This window comes from Ptiloglossa arizonensis, chromosome 2, assembly GCF_051014685.1.
Source record: "Ptiloglossa arizonensis isolate GNS036 chromosome 2, iyPtiAriz1_principal, whole genome shotgun sequence".
Classification (NCBI taxonomy): domain Eukaryota; kingdom Metazoa; phylum Arthropoda; class Insecta; order Hymenoptera; family Colletidae; genus Ptiloglossa; species Ptiloglossa arizonensis.
Genome location: NC_135049.1, coordinates 29596232 through 29614014, shown reverse-complemented (window position 1 = coordinate 29614014; position 17783 = coordinate 29596232). Strand labels below are relative to the sequence as shown.

The following is a 17783-nucleotide window of genomic DNA, read 5'->3' as shown; positions in this document are numbered from 1 at the left end:
AAACTTTTTGTTTTTTTTCCAAAATCAATCGTTCACTTCAACTCCCTATGAACTTTGGTTGTTGGAGACCTAGCTTTAACATTCTCCCAAAGTGTCTAATAATACTAGAGCTACGACATATGACGCACCAAGGCTAGTTCCTCTATTTATCGACCTTTGTTCGTCTTCCTTAAGTTCACAACAGCTACTGTCAAAACGTAAATTCTTTGATCTTTCCCAAAGTCGATCGTTCACTTCAACTCCCTATGAACTTTGGTCGTTGGAGACCTAGCTTTAACATTCTCCCAAAGTATCTAATAATACTAGAGCTACGATACATGATGCACCAATAGAAAGCTAGTTCCTCTATTTATCGATCTTTGTTCGTCTTCCTTAACTTCACAACAGCTACTGTCAAAACGTAAATTCTTCGATCTTTCCCAAAGTCGATCGTCCATTGCAACTCCCTATGTCCAAGGCTAGTTCCTCTATTAATCGATCTTTGTACATCTTCTTTGACTTCGCACCAGCTATTATCGAAACGCAAATTCTTCGATATTTCCCAAAGTCGATCGTCCATTGCAACTCCCTATGCCCAAGGCTAGTTCCTCTATTAATCGACCTTTGTACATCTTCTTTGACTTCGTACCAGCTATTATCGAAACGCAAATTCTTCGATTTTTCCCAAAGTCGATCGTCCATTGCAATTCCCTATGCCCAAAGCTAGTTCCTCTATTAATCGACCTTTGTACATCTTTTTTGATTTCGCACCAGCTATCATCGAAACGCAAATTCTTCAATTTTTCCCAAAGTCGATCGTCCATCGCAATTCCCAATGAACTTCGACCGGTGGCGATCCACCTTTAACGTTCTCCGAAAGTACGAAAGCAAAGTCGTAATTCCCCGGTAAATGGTAATCGCCGGGTGTGCAGGTACCTCCGTGAAATTTCAGGTTCGGTCCAAGGTTGGTGCAACGACACTGGGATCGAGGTTGCACTGTCTAAGCCGGGACGTTCGCGAAAGTAACGACCTCTCGGTGGTACCCGAAGCGAGCGGTCGGATATTCGCCTTAAACGGCGAACCGGAAGGCGTGCCAGCGGTCGGTGGATTTTTTCCCCCGCGTGTCGGGTAGAGCTCGACAAGGTAGCGAAGGAGAGGAACCATGGGAGACCCCTTGCGTACGGGCCCCAGGATCCGCGGTGCGTGAGCATTGTCTCGACGAGACCGTAAATACTTCAACCCTCGCTCGCTTTCGCCCGTCGTTGTCCAGGAGGGGCCTCTGTGTAACGCGTCCGGGAGAATTTTTCTTAAGCGCGCCGAAGAATTCTGACCACCCAGAATCCAGGAACGACACCGATACGCGCGCCGACTCGATAAAATATCGATTTCCGAGCGTCGAAGACACGCCGCGATCCTCGTTAATGTACGATTTACACGAGGCCAGCGCGCTCACCGCGAGTACCATCCGATCGCCCCCGATGCCGAGCGCGGAATTCGCGTGCTCGTCGATCGTAATTAAGACGGGAGGGAGGATTTCGTGCCTGGTAGATCCTCCGGACGAATACACGTACACGAACACACAGAGAGAGAGAGAGAAGATACGTTCGAACGAGATGGAAACCAGAAAGGAAAAATCGACGCGAATGGGGAACGAGTCACCGGATTTTGATATATTTTCAAACAATTTCGAGGTAATTCGCGCAGAGTTCGGTGAAGTTTCCACGGTACGCGAGAAGAGAACTCCGCGACAACAGAGGTGGTTGATAAACGCGCGATAAATCGCGCGCGGAACGGTGGAATTAACAGGAGCGGCAGGGGTGAAAAAGCTGCGAGTGTACGCGGTACGTTTCCCTGGCGGTTCTCCGTCGGCGAGCACAATCAGGAAAGCTCTCTCCGAACTGTACCGCCCGTAGCCGACCTTCCACGCCGAGAGTGGTATATGACCCTCTTAATGAAGTCCGACAGATAGCCGGAGCGAGCGCGCACGAGACCGCTGAAGCATGGTGCGAGCCTCGTTGTACGGGCGATTGTAAGGGACACCGTGCGATCGGGAACACCGTGCCCGACTCGCTGCTATTCGATATAATGCGAGTAGACCATAGAGGCGGGCGCGAAAAAAGAGCGAGGAGGAGAGCTGGATTTTTGCCGTCTTTCCCCCAGGGGGAGAGAAACCTGAAAACCCCTCGTCGAGTCACCGCGACGCCTTGTGAACCTCACCGTGATAAATCAGGACGGTTTCTTTTTCTTTTCTTTTCTTTTCTTTTCTTTTTTTCTTTTTCTTTTCTTTCTTTCTTACGCGCGCGAGCTCGCCCCGGTTCCGTTGGCGCCTGACACGACCGAACCGTTCCCGATAAATATGATCCACGGAACGGGGATCCCCCCGTCACAACCCTGCGCCAACGCCTCGTTCAATTTGTCCCTGAACTCGCGAATGCGTTCTATGCGAGCTCCGAGTGAACTCTCGGTTTCTTCGCGAGTTCCGATTCAACTACGATCTGTGCTTTTCGAGTTCTAAGTTCCGATGTCTTCTGTAAGGGTACTTTCCGAGTTCTGATGTTTTCTCTACAAGTGCTTTTCGAGTTCTGAGTTCCGATGTCTTCTCTACGAGTGCTTCCCTCAGAACTTTCTGAGTTCCGATATTTTCTTCTCGAGTTCCATCTGAGTGCTCCCCGAGTGCTGGTGTCTTCTTCTTGAGTTCTCACGTCTTCTTTTCGAGTGCTTGTGTCTTCTCTTTGAGTTCTCTCCAAGTTCTTACGTCTTCTTTCCAAGTTCTTCTCGAGTTCCGATATCTCCTCCTTGAAGTCTCTCAGAGTGCTCTCTAAGCTTCGATGTTTTCTCCACAAGTTCTCCCAAAGTTCTGACTTCTTCTCCCCAAGTTCTCTTCGAGTTCTGATATCTTCTCAAATTCTCCCAAAGTTCTGACCTCTTCTCCCCAAGTTCTCCTCGAGTTGTGATATCTTCTCAAGTTCTCCCAAAGTTCTGACCTCTTCTCCTCAAGTTCTCCTCGAGTTGTGATATCTTCTCAAGTTCTCCCCAAGTTCTGATATCTTCTCAAGTTCTCCCAAAGTTTTGACCTCTTCTCCCCAAGTTTTCCTCGAGTTGTGATATCTACTCAAGTTCTCCAAAACTTCTGACCTCTTCTCCTAAAGTTCTCCCCAAGTTCTGATATCCGATATCTTCTCAAGTTCTCCCAAACTTCTAATCTCTTCTCCCCAAGTACTTCCACATACCTTCTCCTTCTTTCTCCATCTTCTCCCCAAGTCCTACTAAATCCCGCTGCACAATTGATCGTGAATCCGAGCGTCGAATTTGCTCCACAAACGAGGACATAGAAGTGTTCACCGATGAACAATTGCAATTCCTAAATGGAGAACCTTCCACGCATCGTCCAACGCTCGTGTAGTCCCACATCCAGGACACTAATACGCTCAATTGCATTCCGTTTGAAAAATCAAGTCCCCAGATTGGTATTGCGGTCCAGGGTAGTATCCATGTTGCGAAACGAGCTCGGTTCACCAAAGGGTCGGAGGACCGTAGGAATTTCAACCACGAAAGAGGCCTCCTAATCGCGAGTCTCATCGGTGATATTTAAAGGCCACCGGCCAGCGGGGGCCATCGCTGAAATGTAACCATCCGTTGCGGAGCGAACTCGGCCGGGTTCCTCGACGAAGAAAAACCCCTCCTCCTCTTCCTCCTCTTCCTCCACCTCCTCCCCTAGCGGACGATACACTCGGGCCGCATCGCGCGCATAATTGGAGCTCGGTTCGAGCTTTCAATTAACGCCGTTCCCGGAGTGTGTACGGCCGATTAAAAGCGCCCAAGCGGTAATCTAATTCGAGGCTGGATCGACAGGACGACCTGCTGCTACCGCGATCAACACCGGCCACGGACAACACGGCCTTCTAATCTAATTAGATGCAATTAGAGGACGAACGAACACCGTCTGACCGCTGATTGGCCGTGCTACGTCTAATTCGACCAGCTAGTCCACGCAGGTAACGACTTCGTATGGTACTCCGGGACCCGAACCTGTCCTGCCGCCAGCTTTCGAGGGCAGCTTCTGGTCCGTTAACTCTTTGAACAATGGCCCGAGCTAACGAAGTCGGTTCTTCGAATTCGTTCTATACGGTGACCGGCTCCTCGCGGAACTTCCTGTTGACGTCGAGGGATATGGACCGAGAGCTGGACGATTGGTCGACAGAGGGGTAATATTTATCCGGAGTAACCTTCTCTCGATCGATCTCCGTGCTGGGATTTTCGAAGGGATTCATCGATTATAAAGGGGTCCGTGGATCGACTAGACGATTCGGGGACACGGATCGCTGATTCCAAATATCGAGGTAATTTTCCTTGAAATTGTACCGAACTCCGGTAGCAAGAATTAGTCAGAAGCGAATATTCTTGCAACTGCCGGAAACTCGAGTTTGGGCTCATCTTTTCTACGGTTAACGTAGGTTTTTATGGATCTTTTACCCTGGTGTGATAAAGTTAACCTCTACGATAGGTTAATACACTAAATTTCAAAAAGTGTATTAAAAATCGAATGATGTCTCTAAAATAATCGACTATCCAATGTTCCATGTCCACAGGTCGTGCTTTATTATCCAGCAACACTGTGTTAAATCTAGAGACCACTCGAGGCCCTTGCTCTAGCGATTCGCACCGAATCTAACACAGTTAACCTCTACGATAGATTAATACACACCCGTTACAATTCAAAGAGTATATTAAAAATCGAATGATGTCTCTAAAACGATCGATTATCCAATGTTCCGCTCATCCCTATAGGCGGTGCTCTATTACCGAGCATCTCTCATCCAGCACTTAACGTGTTAAATCTAGAGACCACTTAGAGCCTCTATCATAGTATCGTAGAACCGTAGTGATTCTCTCTCTTTCTCTCTCTCTCGATTTCCTTTTCGTGGTGCCGCTAAAGGAGTTAAACAAGGCGCCACGACGAGCCTCCTCCTCTCCGTTTCGCGGTTGCTCGCGGCGCGAAATAAAAAAAGGTTCGAAAAGAGGTCGCGTTTCCGGCGCATACCGGGTTTTTCTTCGCTGAAGGACGTCGTACCGTGAAAATAACCCCTCACCCCCGACCTCCTTTGATCACCGTCTGAAAAGACTCCGCGGCGGCGCGTCTTCTCTTCGGTTGCGAAGCACCTCGCCAAATTAGCAGCCCTTTTGTGCTGCCACTCGCTCGCTGCCAGTCACTGAATTCGGTTTACCTTCCCCCCACCCCGCCGCTCCCTCGTTCGGGTCCCCGACTCGCGCGTGCGTACGTGCATGCGTGCGCGCTTGCCTGCCTGCGTGCACGTTCACGCATACGCGCGCATGCGCGTGCACGAGGGACCGAGACAACGAGCGACGATTTCAATCGAAATCCACCGTTTGTTCTTCCAGGAAGACGTTCCCGCGCGGCGCGGAGATGTTGCGACCCGAGGCCCCAAAAAGGAGACGCGCGGTGAATGAACGAGAACGGATCGGGTAATTCGAACCGATATTCCCGTACGGACGCTTACGCGGCGTCTTCGTCTCCCAGCACGCCGCGATGCTTTTCACCGTACACGCGTTTTAATAACGCGTCCGTTAAATTCGATTAAGGGGCGTGTCCACGTTGGCCCGACGCGCGGACCTCGATTCTCGCGCATCGGCGCTCCGTTTCAACAACGATCTACCCGTTCGCGTTTCGCGTTACACGGGGTGTACGGAGAGAAACCGACCACCTTGTGCTGGTTTCACGAGCGACGGATCGGTGGGTATTCGATTCGGTGGGTAATCGATCGAGATCTGTTTTTGCAAGTAGTGGACGAATTTTAGTGTTTCTTCTTGTGGATAGGACACATTTTATCTTGTGGATAGAACTCGATCGAGTTCTCTTTACGTAAGTAGTGAACGAATTTTAGTGTTTCTGGTTGTGGATGGTACACATTTTATCTTGTGGATAGAACTCGATCGAGTTCTCTTTTCGTAAGTAGTGGACGAATTTTAGTGTTTCTGGTTGTGGATGGTACACATTTTATCTTGTGGATAGAACTCGATCGAGTTCTCTTTTCGTAAGTAGTGGACGAATTTTAGTGTTTCTGGTTGTGGATGGTACACATTTTATCTTGTGGATAGAACTCGATCGAGTTCTCTTTTCGTAAACAGTGGACGAATTACAATATTTCTTTTTGTGGATAGTAAACGTCCATCTTGTGGGCAGTACATATCCATCTTAAGGATAGGACTCGATCGAGTTCTTTTGTCGTAAATAGTGGACGAATTTCAATATTTTTTCTTGTGGATAGTAGACATCCATCTTGTGGGTAGTACACATCCAACTTGTGGATAGAACTCAATTGAATTCTCTTTTCGTAAGTAGTGGACGAATTTCAATATTTCTTTTTGTGGATAGTGCACATCCATCTTGTGGATACAATTCAATCGAGTTCTCTTTTCGTAAATAGTGGACGAATTTCAATATTTCTTCTTCTGTACAGTACATTTTCGAAGAACCTTCAAGCTAGTGATGGATGTTTCGAAAATCACCTTCCACCTTTCGTACAAAACACCGATGGATACTTGCTAGATACATAACGAAAAACTAAGGTACTTACGGTAAAATCGAAGTAGACTTTGAAAAGTGACGCGAAAGGAAAATGAACAAGCTCCTTTCAAAATCGTACCGTCACGGATAAAAATTTCGATTCGTCTATCAAGTATTAACCAAATACGATCGTAGATTTGCCAAAGCGTTTCTGTCCGCTCCTCGAGAAATACGACGAGCGGATCCCCTCGCTAGCTTTGTTATTTCGAGTCGGGATAAAAAAGAAGCCGTTTCGGCGGGTAAACGGTAAAGCGTAGGTTCCTACCAAGAACATGGTTATTTTTCCGCTGGTCCAGAAAGGACGCGATAAGCGTATCGTTTTACCGGCTTCGTTGTTTCAAATCGCGACACAAAAGCTGTTTCGTTGCCCGTGCAACGCGTAACAGGTCTCTGAGTGTATCCGTTCTCTCCAGCAGAAACGATACCGGCAACGTTTCACCGATAACTAGAGCTCGAAACGCGTTGCTCGAGTATTCTAATTACGCGTTCGAATATTCGGATCGGCGAAGTTAAAAGCAGTGTCAAAAGAAAAGTGTAACGGTCCATCGTGAATCCAAGTCCTCGACACCTCGTAACCAGCAGCCAGCACGGTGCACCGTGCTCGAGCGATCTCCCTTTCGTTGCTTCTTTCGCTCATCGATCAACTTCTAAACCGTTGGAGCAAATAAACGCGGTGGATCGTTGCGCGCGGCTTCAAAGATCGCTTTCGCCGTGGAATTCTGTCTCGGTTAGAATTTAAAGAACTCGCTCGCCGAGGGACTCTCTCGGTATTCACCGTGCTGGGCGTATCTGACGCTTACCGGGAACATCACGAAGACGTCTGCGTTTCCAACGACCCGGACGGCCTAAAATTATCCCGAGGATCGCTCCTCCTTTATCTAGGATGATCTGCACCACCGTCCCACGCGTCACCGAGTGGCGAATTTGCACGAAAGACCGAACGAAATCTCCCGGCTCATCCTCGTCAGTCCGGACAGCCGGTAAATTGAATTTTTTTCATCCGCCAGGGCCCCGATCCGATTGGCCGAATCATTCGGGGAGTCGTTCGGACGATACACCCGATCGAAACCGACCCGAGGCTTTTATAGCTGCGAGCGGACTCGATAGAAGATCCTCCGATAAAATTGCGCGCATGCTTCGAGCTGGCGCAGCGATTTTTTACGCTCGAAGGACGAACTGGATCTACACTCACGCTCGAATGTCTAGGGACCATTGTTCGAAAATTACGCAACCGTTGGAAGATCGAGAGCGAGTACGATGTTTGTTTAAGCATCAAGAATCATCCATCTTCTTAGGGTGATTTTGGATTTACGTCTCGAACAGTGAGCGGTATTACCCGTAGGCGATCCACCGTAAATCTTGAGACAAGATCGGTAGAATTGTGCAATGGTTCAGTGTCATCTCGCGGAATATTTTCTAGAGTAATTCTCTGCTTTTTATTCGAGCTACGACGAGAGTATCTATAGATTCTCCAAGTGTTAGAATTGTGCAATCGTTGGCAAATTTTGAATGTCATCTCAGGTAATATTATCCAGAATAATTCTCTACTTTTTACTCGAGCTACGAGCAATAATATCTATATGATGACCCGTTCAGAAACCCTAATACAATTGTTAGAATTGTACAATCTTTAACAAATTTTGAATATCATCTTTACTAATATTATCAAGAATAATTCTCTATTTTTTACTCAAGCTACGAGCAATAGTATCTATATGATGATCCGTTCAGAAACTCTAATATAATTGTTAGAATGGTCGACAAATTTTGAATGTTATCTCGCGTAATATTATCTAGAATAATTCTCTACTTTTTACTCGAGTTACGAGCAATAGTATCTATAGAGTCATTCGTTCAGAAATCCTAACACAATTGTTAGAATCGTACAATCTTTGACAAATTTTGAGTACCATCTCGCGTAATATGATCAAGAACAATTCTCCAAATTTCATCCAAGCTACAGAAATTAAGGCGATCTTTCGAATTGTACAATCCTTGACAAATTTTGAGTACCATCTCGCGTAATATGATCAAGAACAATTCTCCAAACTTTATCCGAGCAACAGAAATTAAGGCGATCGTTCGAATTGTACAATCCTTGACAAATTTTGAGTACCATCTCGCGTAATATGATCAAGAACAATTCTCCAAATTTCATCCGAGCAACAGAAATGAAGCCAATCGTTCGAATTGTGCAATCCTTGACAAATTTTGAGTACCATCTCGCGTAATATGATCAAGAACAATTCTCCAAATTTCATCCAAGCAACAGAAATTAAGGCGATGGTTCGAATTGTGCAATCCTTGAAAACTGGTGTATCGTCCAGTTTAATTTCGTCCGGTTTAATTCTGGGTCGAAGATTCGCGGTAGGATCGATGGTATCTATAGGGTGGTCGTTGCGTACCGATACTCCGAAAAGTTTCTCGTTCGTAGTAAGGGCGTCGCGTGTCCTTTCGAAACGGACGTATGCAAATGGTGGCTGTTAATGTCGCCGGTTGGACGCTTGTTTCCATTACCCGATATCGATACAAACGATTCTCTGCTCGACGAGTCACTCGACTCGCCTCCGACCGGCGCGCAGATAACGCTAATTACGATTGAACGCGCGCGGCCATTAGTAAATTATCTCGAACGTAGCTGTACGCTGCTCGATTGAAAAATCGCGCCTCTAAATCCCTGCCACGTTCCGTGCCAGGACGCATTAGCGCGGCGTCGATCGCATAATTTCTAGACGGACGCGCCGTAAACGAATCTCGCGGGACGATCCTCGATCTAACAAATCCTAACGGTCCATTTTCGAACGAATACCACGCGAATTCGAGGCGTCTCTCCTGGTCGAAATTCACGCGTCTTTAATCCATTTTCAAATTTCCCGGTTACCGATAACCCTATGGCGATTACCGATACGAGAAACGTTGCAATCGCATCGACGAATCAATCTACCCTTTTCTAATTTCACGAACAGGTACTTCATCCGGTACGAATTGAAGTAAACGTGAACAACGGACGTTTAACAACGTTAAATGTAGACGGTTCGAATAGTGTAATAGATATTTTGCTGAAGAATTTGTAAACAAGGAAACAGAGATAAATTGAACACGAATTCAAAGCAGAAGTGGTTGAAAATTATTAAGGAACCAGAGGACTCTATAGCGTCTTCCCCGAGGTCCTCGTAGACGAGACCAGCCAGGACACTAGGGGTGGATATTTTTAGTTCGTTATCTTCGGATCAGCGGGGTTAAGGGCCCGTAGCCTTGAAAGTTCCGCGCATAGCGTTCACGAGTGCCTAGACTAAGAATGGCCTTAACCCCATTGATCCGAAGATCGCGAACAAAAATATCCACCACCTAGTAGCCACCTTCCAAGGGGGATCGACTCGGGATAATTCTATTATTATACCTCTCATCGTGTTCGAATCATCGAGACCTTAGACTCCGATCTTCAGTAAGGATGTTTAGGGTCGTTCTAGCTCCTGGTCTTTTACACATCGAACATCGTTGGATCGATATCGAGCACGGTTATTTATTCGTAGACGAAGTCTGGTTACGAGTGCACTCGTAAGTACTCGACAAAGTGTCTTTTTTAATATCGTACGAACAATAAGTGTCTTTTTTAATATCGTTCTACCGTTATACTGTAACCGACACTCTTTCCACGTGTTTTACGGTTAATCTCGATCGGCGAAGAAAAAGAAAGAAATCGACCGAAATGATTTCTACGATCGAATTGTAAACCTACGAGAAATCTGTACAATTTTGACGAGTCACGTCTCAAACGATTCAAATAAAATAGCGATAAACACGAGCGGTAAACAAGCGTGGGTCACGATGACAGGTCATCACGGTGATTTCGAAAGGTTTATCGCGATTAATAGGATGTTGAAACAACGGTATTATAATAGTAGCCAAATGCAATTATAAAGCGTGGGTCTTTTGAGTACGCTCTTTCGTAATCTTCTCACCTTGTCACTGTGAGAGTTTTTCGCGGACGAATATTTGCAAGACGTCGATTTTACACTCGTAGGGACCAAAGTGGAACAAAATCCCTAAAATTGACAATACTAGATTTCGAAAAGCCTCGGTTTTACGCTCGTAGAGGCTAAAGAAGAGCCAAAATCCCTAAAAGACGATGATCCTTCGAGTATCCTCTTTGGTAACCTTCTGACTTTGTGCTGAGAGTTAGCGCAATTTCTCTCGGAGATGTTTCTCACAGAGATTTCGACAGATATCGGTTTTACGCTCGTAGGGGCCAAAGCAGAAGAAAATCCCTAAAAAACGATGATCCTTCGAGTAACCTCCTTGATAACCTTCTCACCTTGTCGCGCTGAAACTTAACGCAATTCCTCTCGGAGATGTTTCTCGCGTACGAAAATTTGCAAGACATCGGTTTTACATTCGTAGGAACTAAATCAGAACAAAATCCCTAAAAAACGGTGATCCTTCGAGTACTCTCTTTGGTAATCTTCTCACTTTGTTGCGGTGAGAGTCAACGCAATTCCTCTCGGATATCTTTCTCACAGAGATTTCGAAAGACGTTGATTTTACACTCGTAGAAGCCAAAGCAGAACAAACTCCCTAAAAAACGATGATCCTTCGAGTAGCCTCCTTGATAACCTTCTCACCTTATCGTGCTGAGAGTTAGCGCAATTCCTCTCGGAGATGTTTCTCACAGAGATTTCGACAGATATCGGTTTTACGCTCGTGGAAGCCAAAGCAGAAGAAAATCCCTAAAAAACGATAATCCTTCGAGTACTCTCTTTGGTAACCTTTTCACCTCGTCGCGGTGAGAGTCAGCGCAATTCCTCTCGGAGACGTTTCTCGCGGACGAGATTTCGCGAGACGTCGGTTTACGCTCGCAGGGGCCAAAGAAGAACAAAATCCCTCGTAAAAATCGGGGAACGAGGCCTCGAACGGCAGGGTGCGAGCGTGTCGGGTCCGCGCAAAGATCGTAACTCGGATTAAGCCGCGATGGTAACCTTGCACGCGCGGCCTACCACCTGTCGCATAATTTCCGATCTAAGTCCGGTCTCCGCCGGATCTATGAGGCCCCGGCGATCGTAGGAAGCCCCGACGGAGCTCGCAAATTTCGCGGAATCTCCCGACGACAACGGTGTTCCCTCTGATTTACAACGAGCAAACACCGCCACGGAGGTTGGGGACCCCGGGACGACTTACGGTCGACGCGCGCTCAAAACCGCTTGTAGATTTTTCCCGATGATAAATTCGAGACGGGGGAACTTTTATTTTCGGCCCGGACTATACCCGTTTTTTCGATATTTCGCTGACCACCGTGGCCAGACCTTGACCCGTGACTCGTTCCAACCGCGATGTCGCGAAATGGCTACCCGCTCGGCCAACGATGAATCCGTCCTCTCGCGCTTCACCTTACATTCTCGCTCCGTCGAAAAATTCTGGCGAATTCTACTATAATTCCAGCTCGATTCTAAGTCGATTTATGTTGTATTGGATTCGTTTACCGAATTGATCTTAGAGTTGTCTGAAAGACCCCAATAGTTTGTAAGGAATTAAAATGTAGTACCTAGTATCTGATTTACATTTGTCTACTTTCCGGAGTAAGTCGTGCAGGTGTACTCCATTTTGTATTTATTACGAAATGTATAGAGATCCCAATAGATAGTTTGTAGCGAACAAAAATATAGTAATTAGTATCTGATTTAGATTTGTCTACTTTTCGGAGTAAGTCGTGCAGGTGTACTCAATTTTGTATTTATTACGAAATGTATAGAGATCGCAATAGATAGTTTGTAGCGAACAAAAATATAGTAATTAGTATCTGATTTAGATTTGTCTACTTTCCGGAGTAAGTCGTGCAGGTGTACTCAATTTTGTATTTATTACGAAGCGTATAGAGACCCCAATAGATAATTCGAAAAACATAATACCTAGTATCTAATTCAGATTTGTCTACTTTCCAGAGTAAGTCGTGCAGGTGTCCCCAATTTCGTATTTATTACAAAGTACTTCCATTGTCACGATGTTCGTAAATATCGTAGATGTCACTCTTTGGATAAATATATTCACCGAGTAATCGATCGAAAGCGAGTACTTCGGATCGAGTTAGATCGCTCTAACCTTGTTTCGATTCTGTTCCGTATTTGGTCGATCCTCGCACCTCTCTTACGGATCGTTCCGCACTGTTCCGGATCGTGTTCATTGCACGTGCATCGAAGGCTCGTTTCATCGACCACGATTTCGTAACGAGAAAAACCTATCGGTAATCCGGACAAATATGCACAGACGCAATGTCAATAAGCGGCTACCGCGTTCTGCCGTGAAACGAGGTGCGAAAAGACCGGCAAATATGCGCAATGCATTTTTCCCGTTTCGAGTGTATTTGCCAACCCCGAACAGTAGCCAGAAAATTCCAACGTGTAAACGTATCCGACGAATCCACGTTTTCGATGCTCCGTGGTTCTCGAGCACGCTGAGAGATTAACAAAAGTGGTTCTAGGAAGCACCTAAATCCATCCTGGCAACGATGTGAACGTAATTCGTTGCTAGGTCGAGCTAGACAATTATTTCGCGGAATACCGAACCGTTCGAAAGGAAATGATTTTTGATTCGGAATAGTGAATCTTTCGAAAAGGGGCGAATTTTGATCCGGAACTCTGAACCTTTCGAAAAGAGGCGAATTTTTATCCGTAATATTGAATATTGAATTTTGATCCGGAACTCCGAACCTTTCAAAGAGAGGTGAATTTTAATCGGGAATAGTGAATCTTTCGAAAAGAGGCGAATTTTGATCAGGAACTCTGAACCTTTCAAAGAGAGACGAATTTTAATCCAGAATACTGAATCTTTTCAGAAGAAGCTAATATTGATCCGGAACTCTGAACCTTTCAAAGAGAGGCGAATTTTGATCGGGAATACTGAACCTTTCGAAAAGAGGCGAATTTTGATCCGAAACTCTGAACCTTTCAAATAGAGGCGAATTTTGATCCGGAATATTGAATATTTCGAAAAAAGGCGAATTTTGATCCGGAACTCTGAACCTTTCAAAGAGAGGTGAATTTTAATCGGGAATAGTGAATCTTTCGAAAAGGGGCGAATTTTGATCCGGAACTCTGAACCTTTCAAATAGAGGCGAATTTTGATCCGGAACTCTGAACCTTTGGAAAAGAGGCGAATTTTGATCCGGAATACTGAACCTTTCGAAAAGAGGCAAATTTTGATCCGGAACTCTGAACCTCTCAAAAAGAGGCGAATTTTAATCCGAAATCTTTCCAGAAGAAGCGAATATTGATCCGGAACTCTGAACCTTTGAAAGAGAGGCGAATTTTGATCGGGAATAGTAAACCTTTCGAAAAGAGGCGAATATTAATCCGGAACTCTGAACCTTTCAAAGAGAGGCGACTTTTGATCGGGAATACTGAACCTTTCGAAAAGAGGCAAATTTTGATCCGGAACTCTGAACCTTTCAAAGAGAGGTGAATTTTAATCGGGAATAGTGAATCTTTCGAAAAGGGGCGAATTTTGATCCGGAACTCTGAACCTTTCAAATAGAGGCGAATTTTGATCCGGAATACTGAACCTTTGGAAAAGAGGCGAATTTTGATCCGGAACTCTGAACCTTTTAAAAAGAGGTGAATTTTAATTGGGAATAGTGAACCTTTCGAAAAAAGGCGAATTTAGAATTTTGAACTCTGAATTGGCACGTTTGGTCCACCGTGTATGTCGAAAGCTAAGCAAAGACGACGCGAGGAGCACGTTCGGGAGCAAAGACAGCGAAGAAGGACTTAGAGGACTCGACGATCAGGTGCGTTTAGGTTTGCATCCTCGCGTGTTTTCGCATTCAAATGTCCAGGCCCGGTGCAATTTAAAACTCGTTTCGGCGCCACGGCGGGGCCGACTCTCGCCAAGGCGAACACTTCAGTGATTTCGTGCAGCATCTGGACCAGAAGAGGAGGAGAAGAAAGGGGCGAGGGGGAGGGAGGGAGGGAGGAGAAAAGAGCAGGACCACCGGGCAAATAAAGCCCGTGAGAGACCGAAGGCCGGTTTTCAAAAGGAAGATGAGCCACGGGGAGGTAGAGAGGGGAACGTTAAAGACACGAACGTCTTATTGTCCTAGAGGACAGTCGTCCTTTTCACGAGCCATGGCCGACGATTCGTGAACTCGAATGCGATTCCTTCGTCACCGCGACAACCACCGACAACGCGAGAATATTCCGAGGGTATAACAAAAGCGAGTACCGATACTCGTGGAAATCATCGAATACAATTTTACAATAGAGAGGATTGTCCTTCGACGATAGCCGAGATTACTTTAGTGAAAGTAGACACGGTCCTGTTGAGTCTAATCGCTGAATTTTTCTTTCCATCGATTTGTACTCCGCCAGGACTAAAACTTCATATCTGGAAACAGGAATCTTTAGCAACTGTGTCTCTTGGTCCTTCGGGTAAGGACGATAGGTAATAGAGATTGGTACTGAACAATCTCACGGATATTGATGTGTTCTTCGTGTATGATCATCTAGACCTAGATCTTCAGAATCCTCGGAAACGATGCGTAAAAATTGGAGAAATCCCCAGGTATGGTGTATCAAAATTGGAAAAAATCTAGAGTGTCAAGATTAGAGAAATACCTGGAAATGTTGTGTAAACATTAGAGACACCCCTAAAAATGGTGTATAAAAATTAGAGAAATTTTTAGAGAGATGGTGTATCAAAGTTAGAGACACCCCTAAAGGTAGTGTATAAAAATTAGAGAAATTCCTAAACATGGTGTATGAAAATTAGGGACACCCCTAAAGGTGGGGTACAAAAGTTGGAGAACTTCCCAGAGATGATTTATAAACATTAGAGACACCCCTAAAGGTGGTGCATAAATATTAGAAAAATTCCTGGAGATGACGTTTCTGAAAAATTAGAGACACCCCTACAAATGGTGTATAAAAATTAGAGGAATTCCTAAAGAAGGTATATGAAGATTAAGGACATCCCTAAGGGTGGCGTACAAAAATTGGAGAACTTTCCAGAGATGATTTAATAAAAATTAGAAACACCCCTAAAGGTGGCGTGTAAAAATTGGAGAAATCCCTAGACACGGTGTATCAAAATTAGAGACACCCTTACAATTGTACAAAAACTGGAGACGTTTCTAGAAATTCTAAATAAAAATTAAAAGAATGCCCAGAAGTGACGTATAAAAATTAGAGTAACCTCTTGGAACGGTGTACCGAAATTCGGTGAATCCCACGATGTAGGAAAATATTCGATCGGGGAACCTGGTCGAAGCCGGGACACCTCTGGCTCGAAAGGAAGTCTAGTCGGTGGTCGGGAACGGCCGTATCCAGAGGAGAGGCCGTGCCACCAGCGCGTTGGAGCGATGTTCTCGCGACTGAAACAAGGTCCGAGGGGTGGAGGTCTTCCTCCGAAGGGTGTAGATCGAAGTTAACGATACCGATACGTAAATATGTACGCCGCGGCATTGGAGATACACCGCCTTCCACACAGCGATACGTCCGTTTCGTAGCAAAGGTCGAGCGGGGAGATCGATTTGCATGTCACTGATAGGAATCCGCTCGAGTAACGACGTACTACGTGGCCACGGCGAGTGATCCCGCGGAACGGAGTGACGGAAGCGGCAGACAGTCCGAGACAAACGATCCGATATCTCTGTACACACCGGGCCCAGCGAGAACCGCACCGCCGGTTGCGCGGCCCAGCAACGGGCCCCGAACGAGAAAGTCATCCATCGTGACACGATAATTATTATCATCGATGTTCGCGGCGGCCACGCGCGTTCCTCGGTGGAGAGACCGGTAACGTTGGTAGCTCACGGTTACCTAGCTTGTGGACCAGCGAGGAATCGCGTTCAACTACGGGAGCAACGATCATCGTGGAGTAAACTTACTTGCATTTCATGGAGAATAGAGTCTAGGTCTCTCGCACTCGGTGAAAGAAGAGATCACAGAGTAAAATTACCTGCTTGTGTTAGAAAATAGAATATAGAAGACGTAAGGTGTGCAATGAGTGTTGATGTTGGATGTGTTCTTTGACCAGGGCAAGAAAGAAAGAACGAGAACTGTCAAACTCCCTCGTACTCGGTGAAAGAAGAGATCAAAGACTAAGATTGCCTGCTTGCGTTAGAAAATGGAAAATAGAAGATGTAAGATGTGCAATGAGTGTTGATGTTGGATGTGTTCTTTGACCAGGGCAAGGAAGAATCCTCAAGGATTGTCAAACTCCAGGGGCAGAAGAGTCAAGAGCAAATTTCCTTGTAATGGCTAGAGACTGGAGTTTGCTAGGTAGAGATGATTACCATAGGGTAGATACCACGGAGTAGGATATTACTGAAAGATACCATCGAGTTCACGCAGTAGAGGGTTAGTACTTCGAGACAAAATCGATCGCCCAAGGTCGTTGAAAGACTCTCCACCGTCAGTGCTTAGACACGCCACTTTCGTTCTCTCTTGTCTGTTCTCGTTAATCTGCAAGCTCTTTGTTTTCCGAACGCAGCAAGCTGACAGAGCGGAAAAGTAAAGAGTCGTTTCTGACGCCATTGACGACCTGAGAAAGTAGCTTAGTGGATTTGTCCCGACCATAATTGCAGAACTGAACAAGAACTCGAGATTGAAATTAACCCTATCGGAGGGTTGTTCGAGAAATTGCTTACTCAAACTTTTCCGCGTTTAGAAAGATGTTTCTAGTAAAACTTTCGAAGCTTTTATTATGCCACACTAAGCTATCAGAGGTGTGTATGGTGACTCTGTTCGTGCTAACGCGTCCAGGGTTGAAGAACTTGACTGGTCTCTGACCTTTCTGTGTTTTCAAAGTTTACTGTCCATTGCGCGCAACTATGTTGTCGGTTTCTTCTATTCTATTATCGATCGTAACATCAACGATCTCAATGTTGTCCAGGACATCCCAAGTAGCACTTCGTAGCCTTTCCTAGGGTACAGAAAGTTTTCAAAGTGCGACATGGTCGAGTATTCTTCGATCCTCCTATATTTTCAAAGTCCACTTTCTATTGCACGCAACTCTGTCATCGATCAATCCCACGATCATCAACTATGTTCAGGACACCTCGTGTAGCACTTCGTAGCCTTTCCTAGACTAGAGAAAGTCTTCAAAGTGCGACATGGTCGAGTATTCTCTGACCCTCCTGAGTTTTCAAAGTCCACTCTCTATTGCATGCAACTCTGTCATCGATCAATCCCACGATCATCAACTATGTTCAGGACACCTCGTGTAGCAT

The 17783-nt window shown here is 45.7% G+C and overlaps 1 protein-coding gene across 3 annotated transcripts in view; it reads right to left on the bottom strand.

Moving 5' to 3' along the window:
• The window catches only part of Osp (myosin phosphatase Rho interacting protein outspread), a 323581-nt gene that overhangs the window by 92090 nt on the left and 213708 nt on the right, over nucleotides 1-17783 (bottom strand). The window lies entirely within an intron of this gene.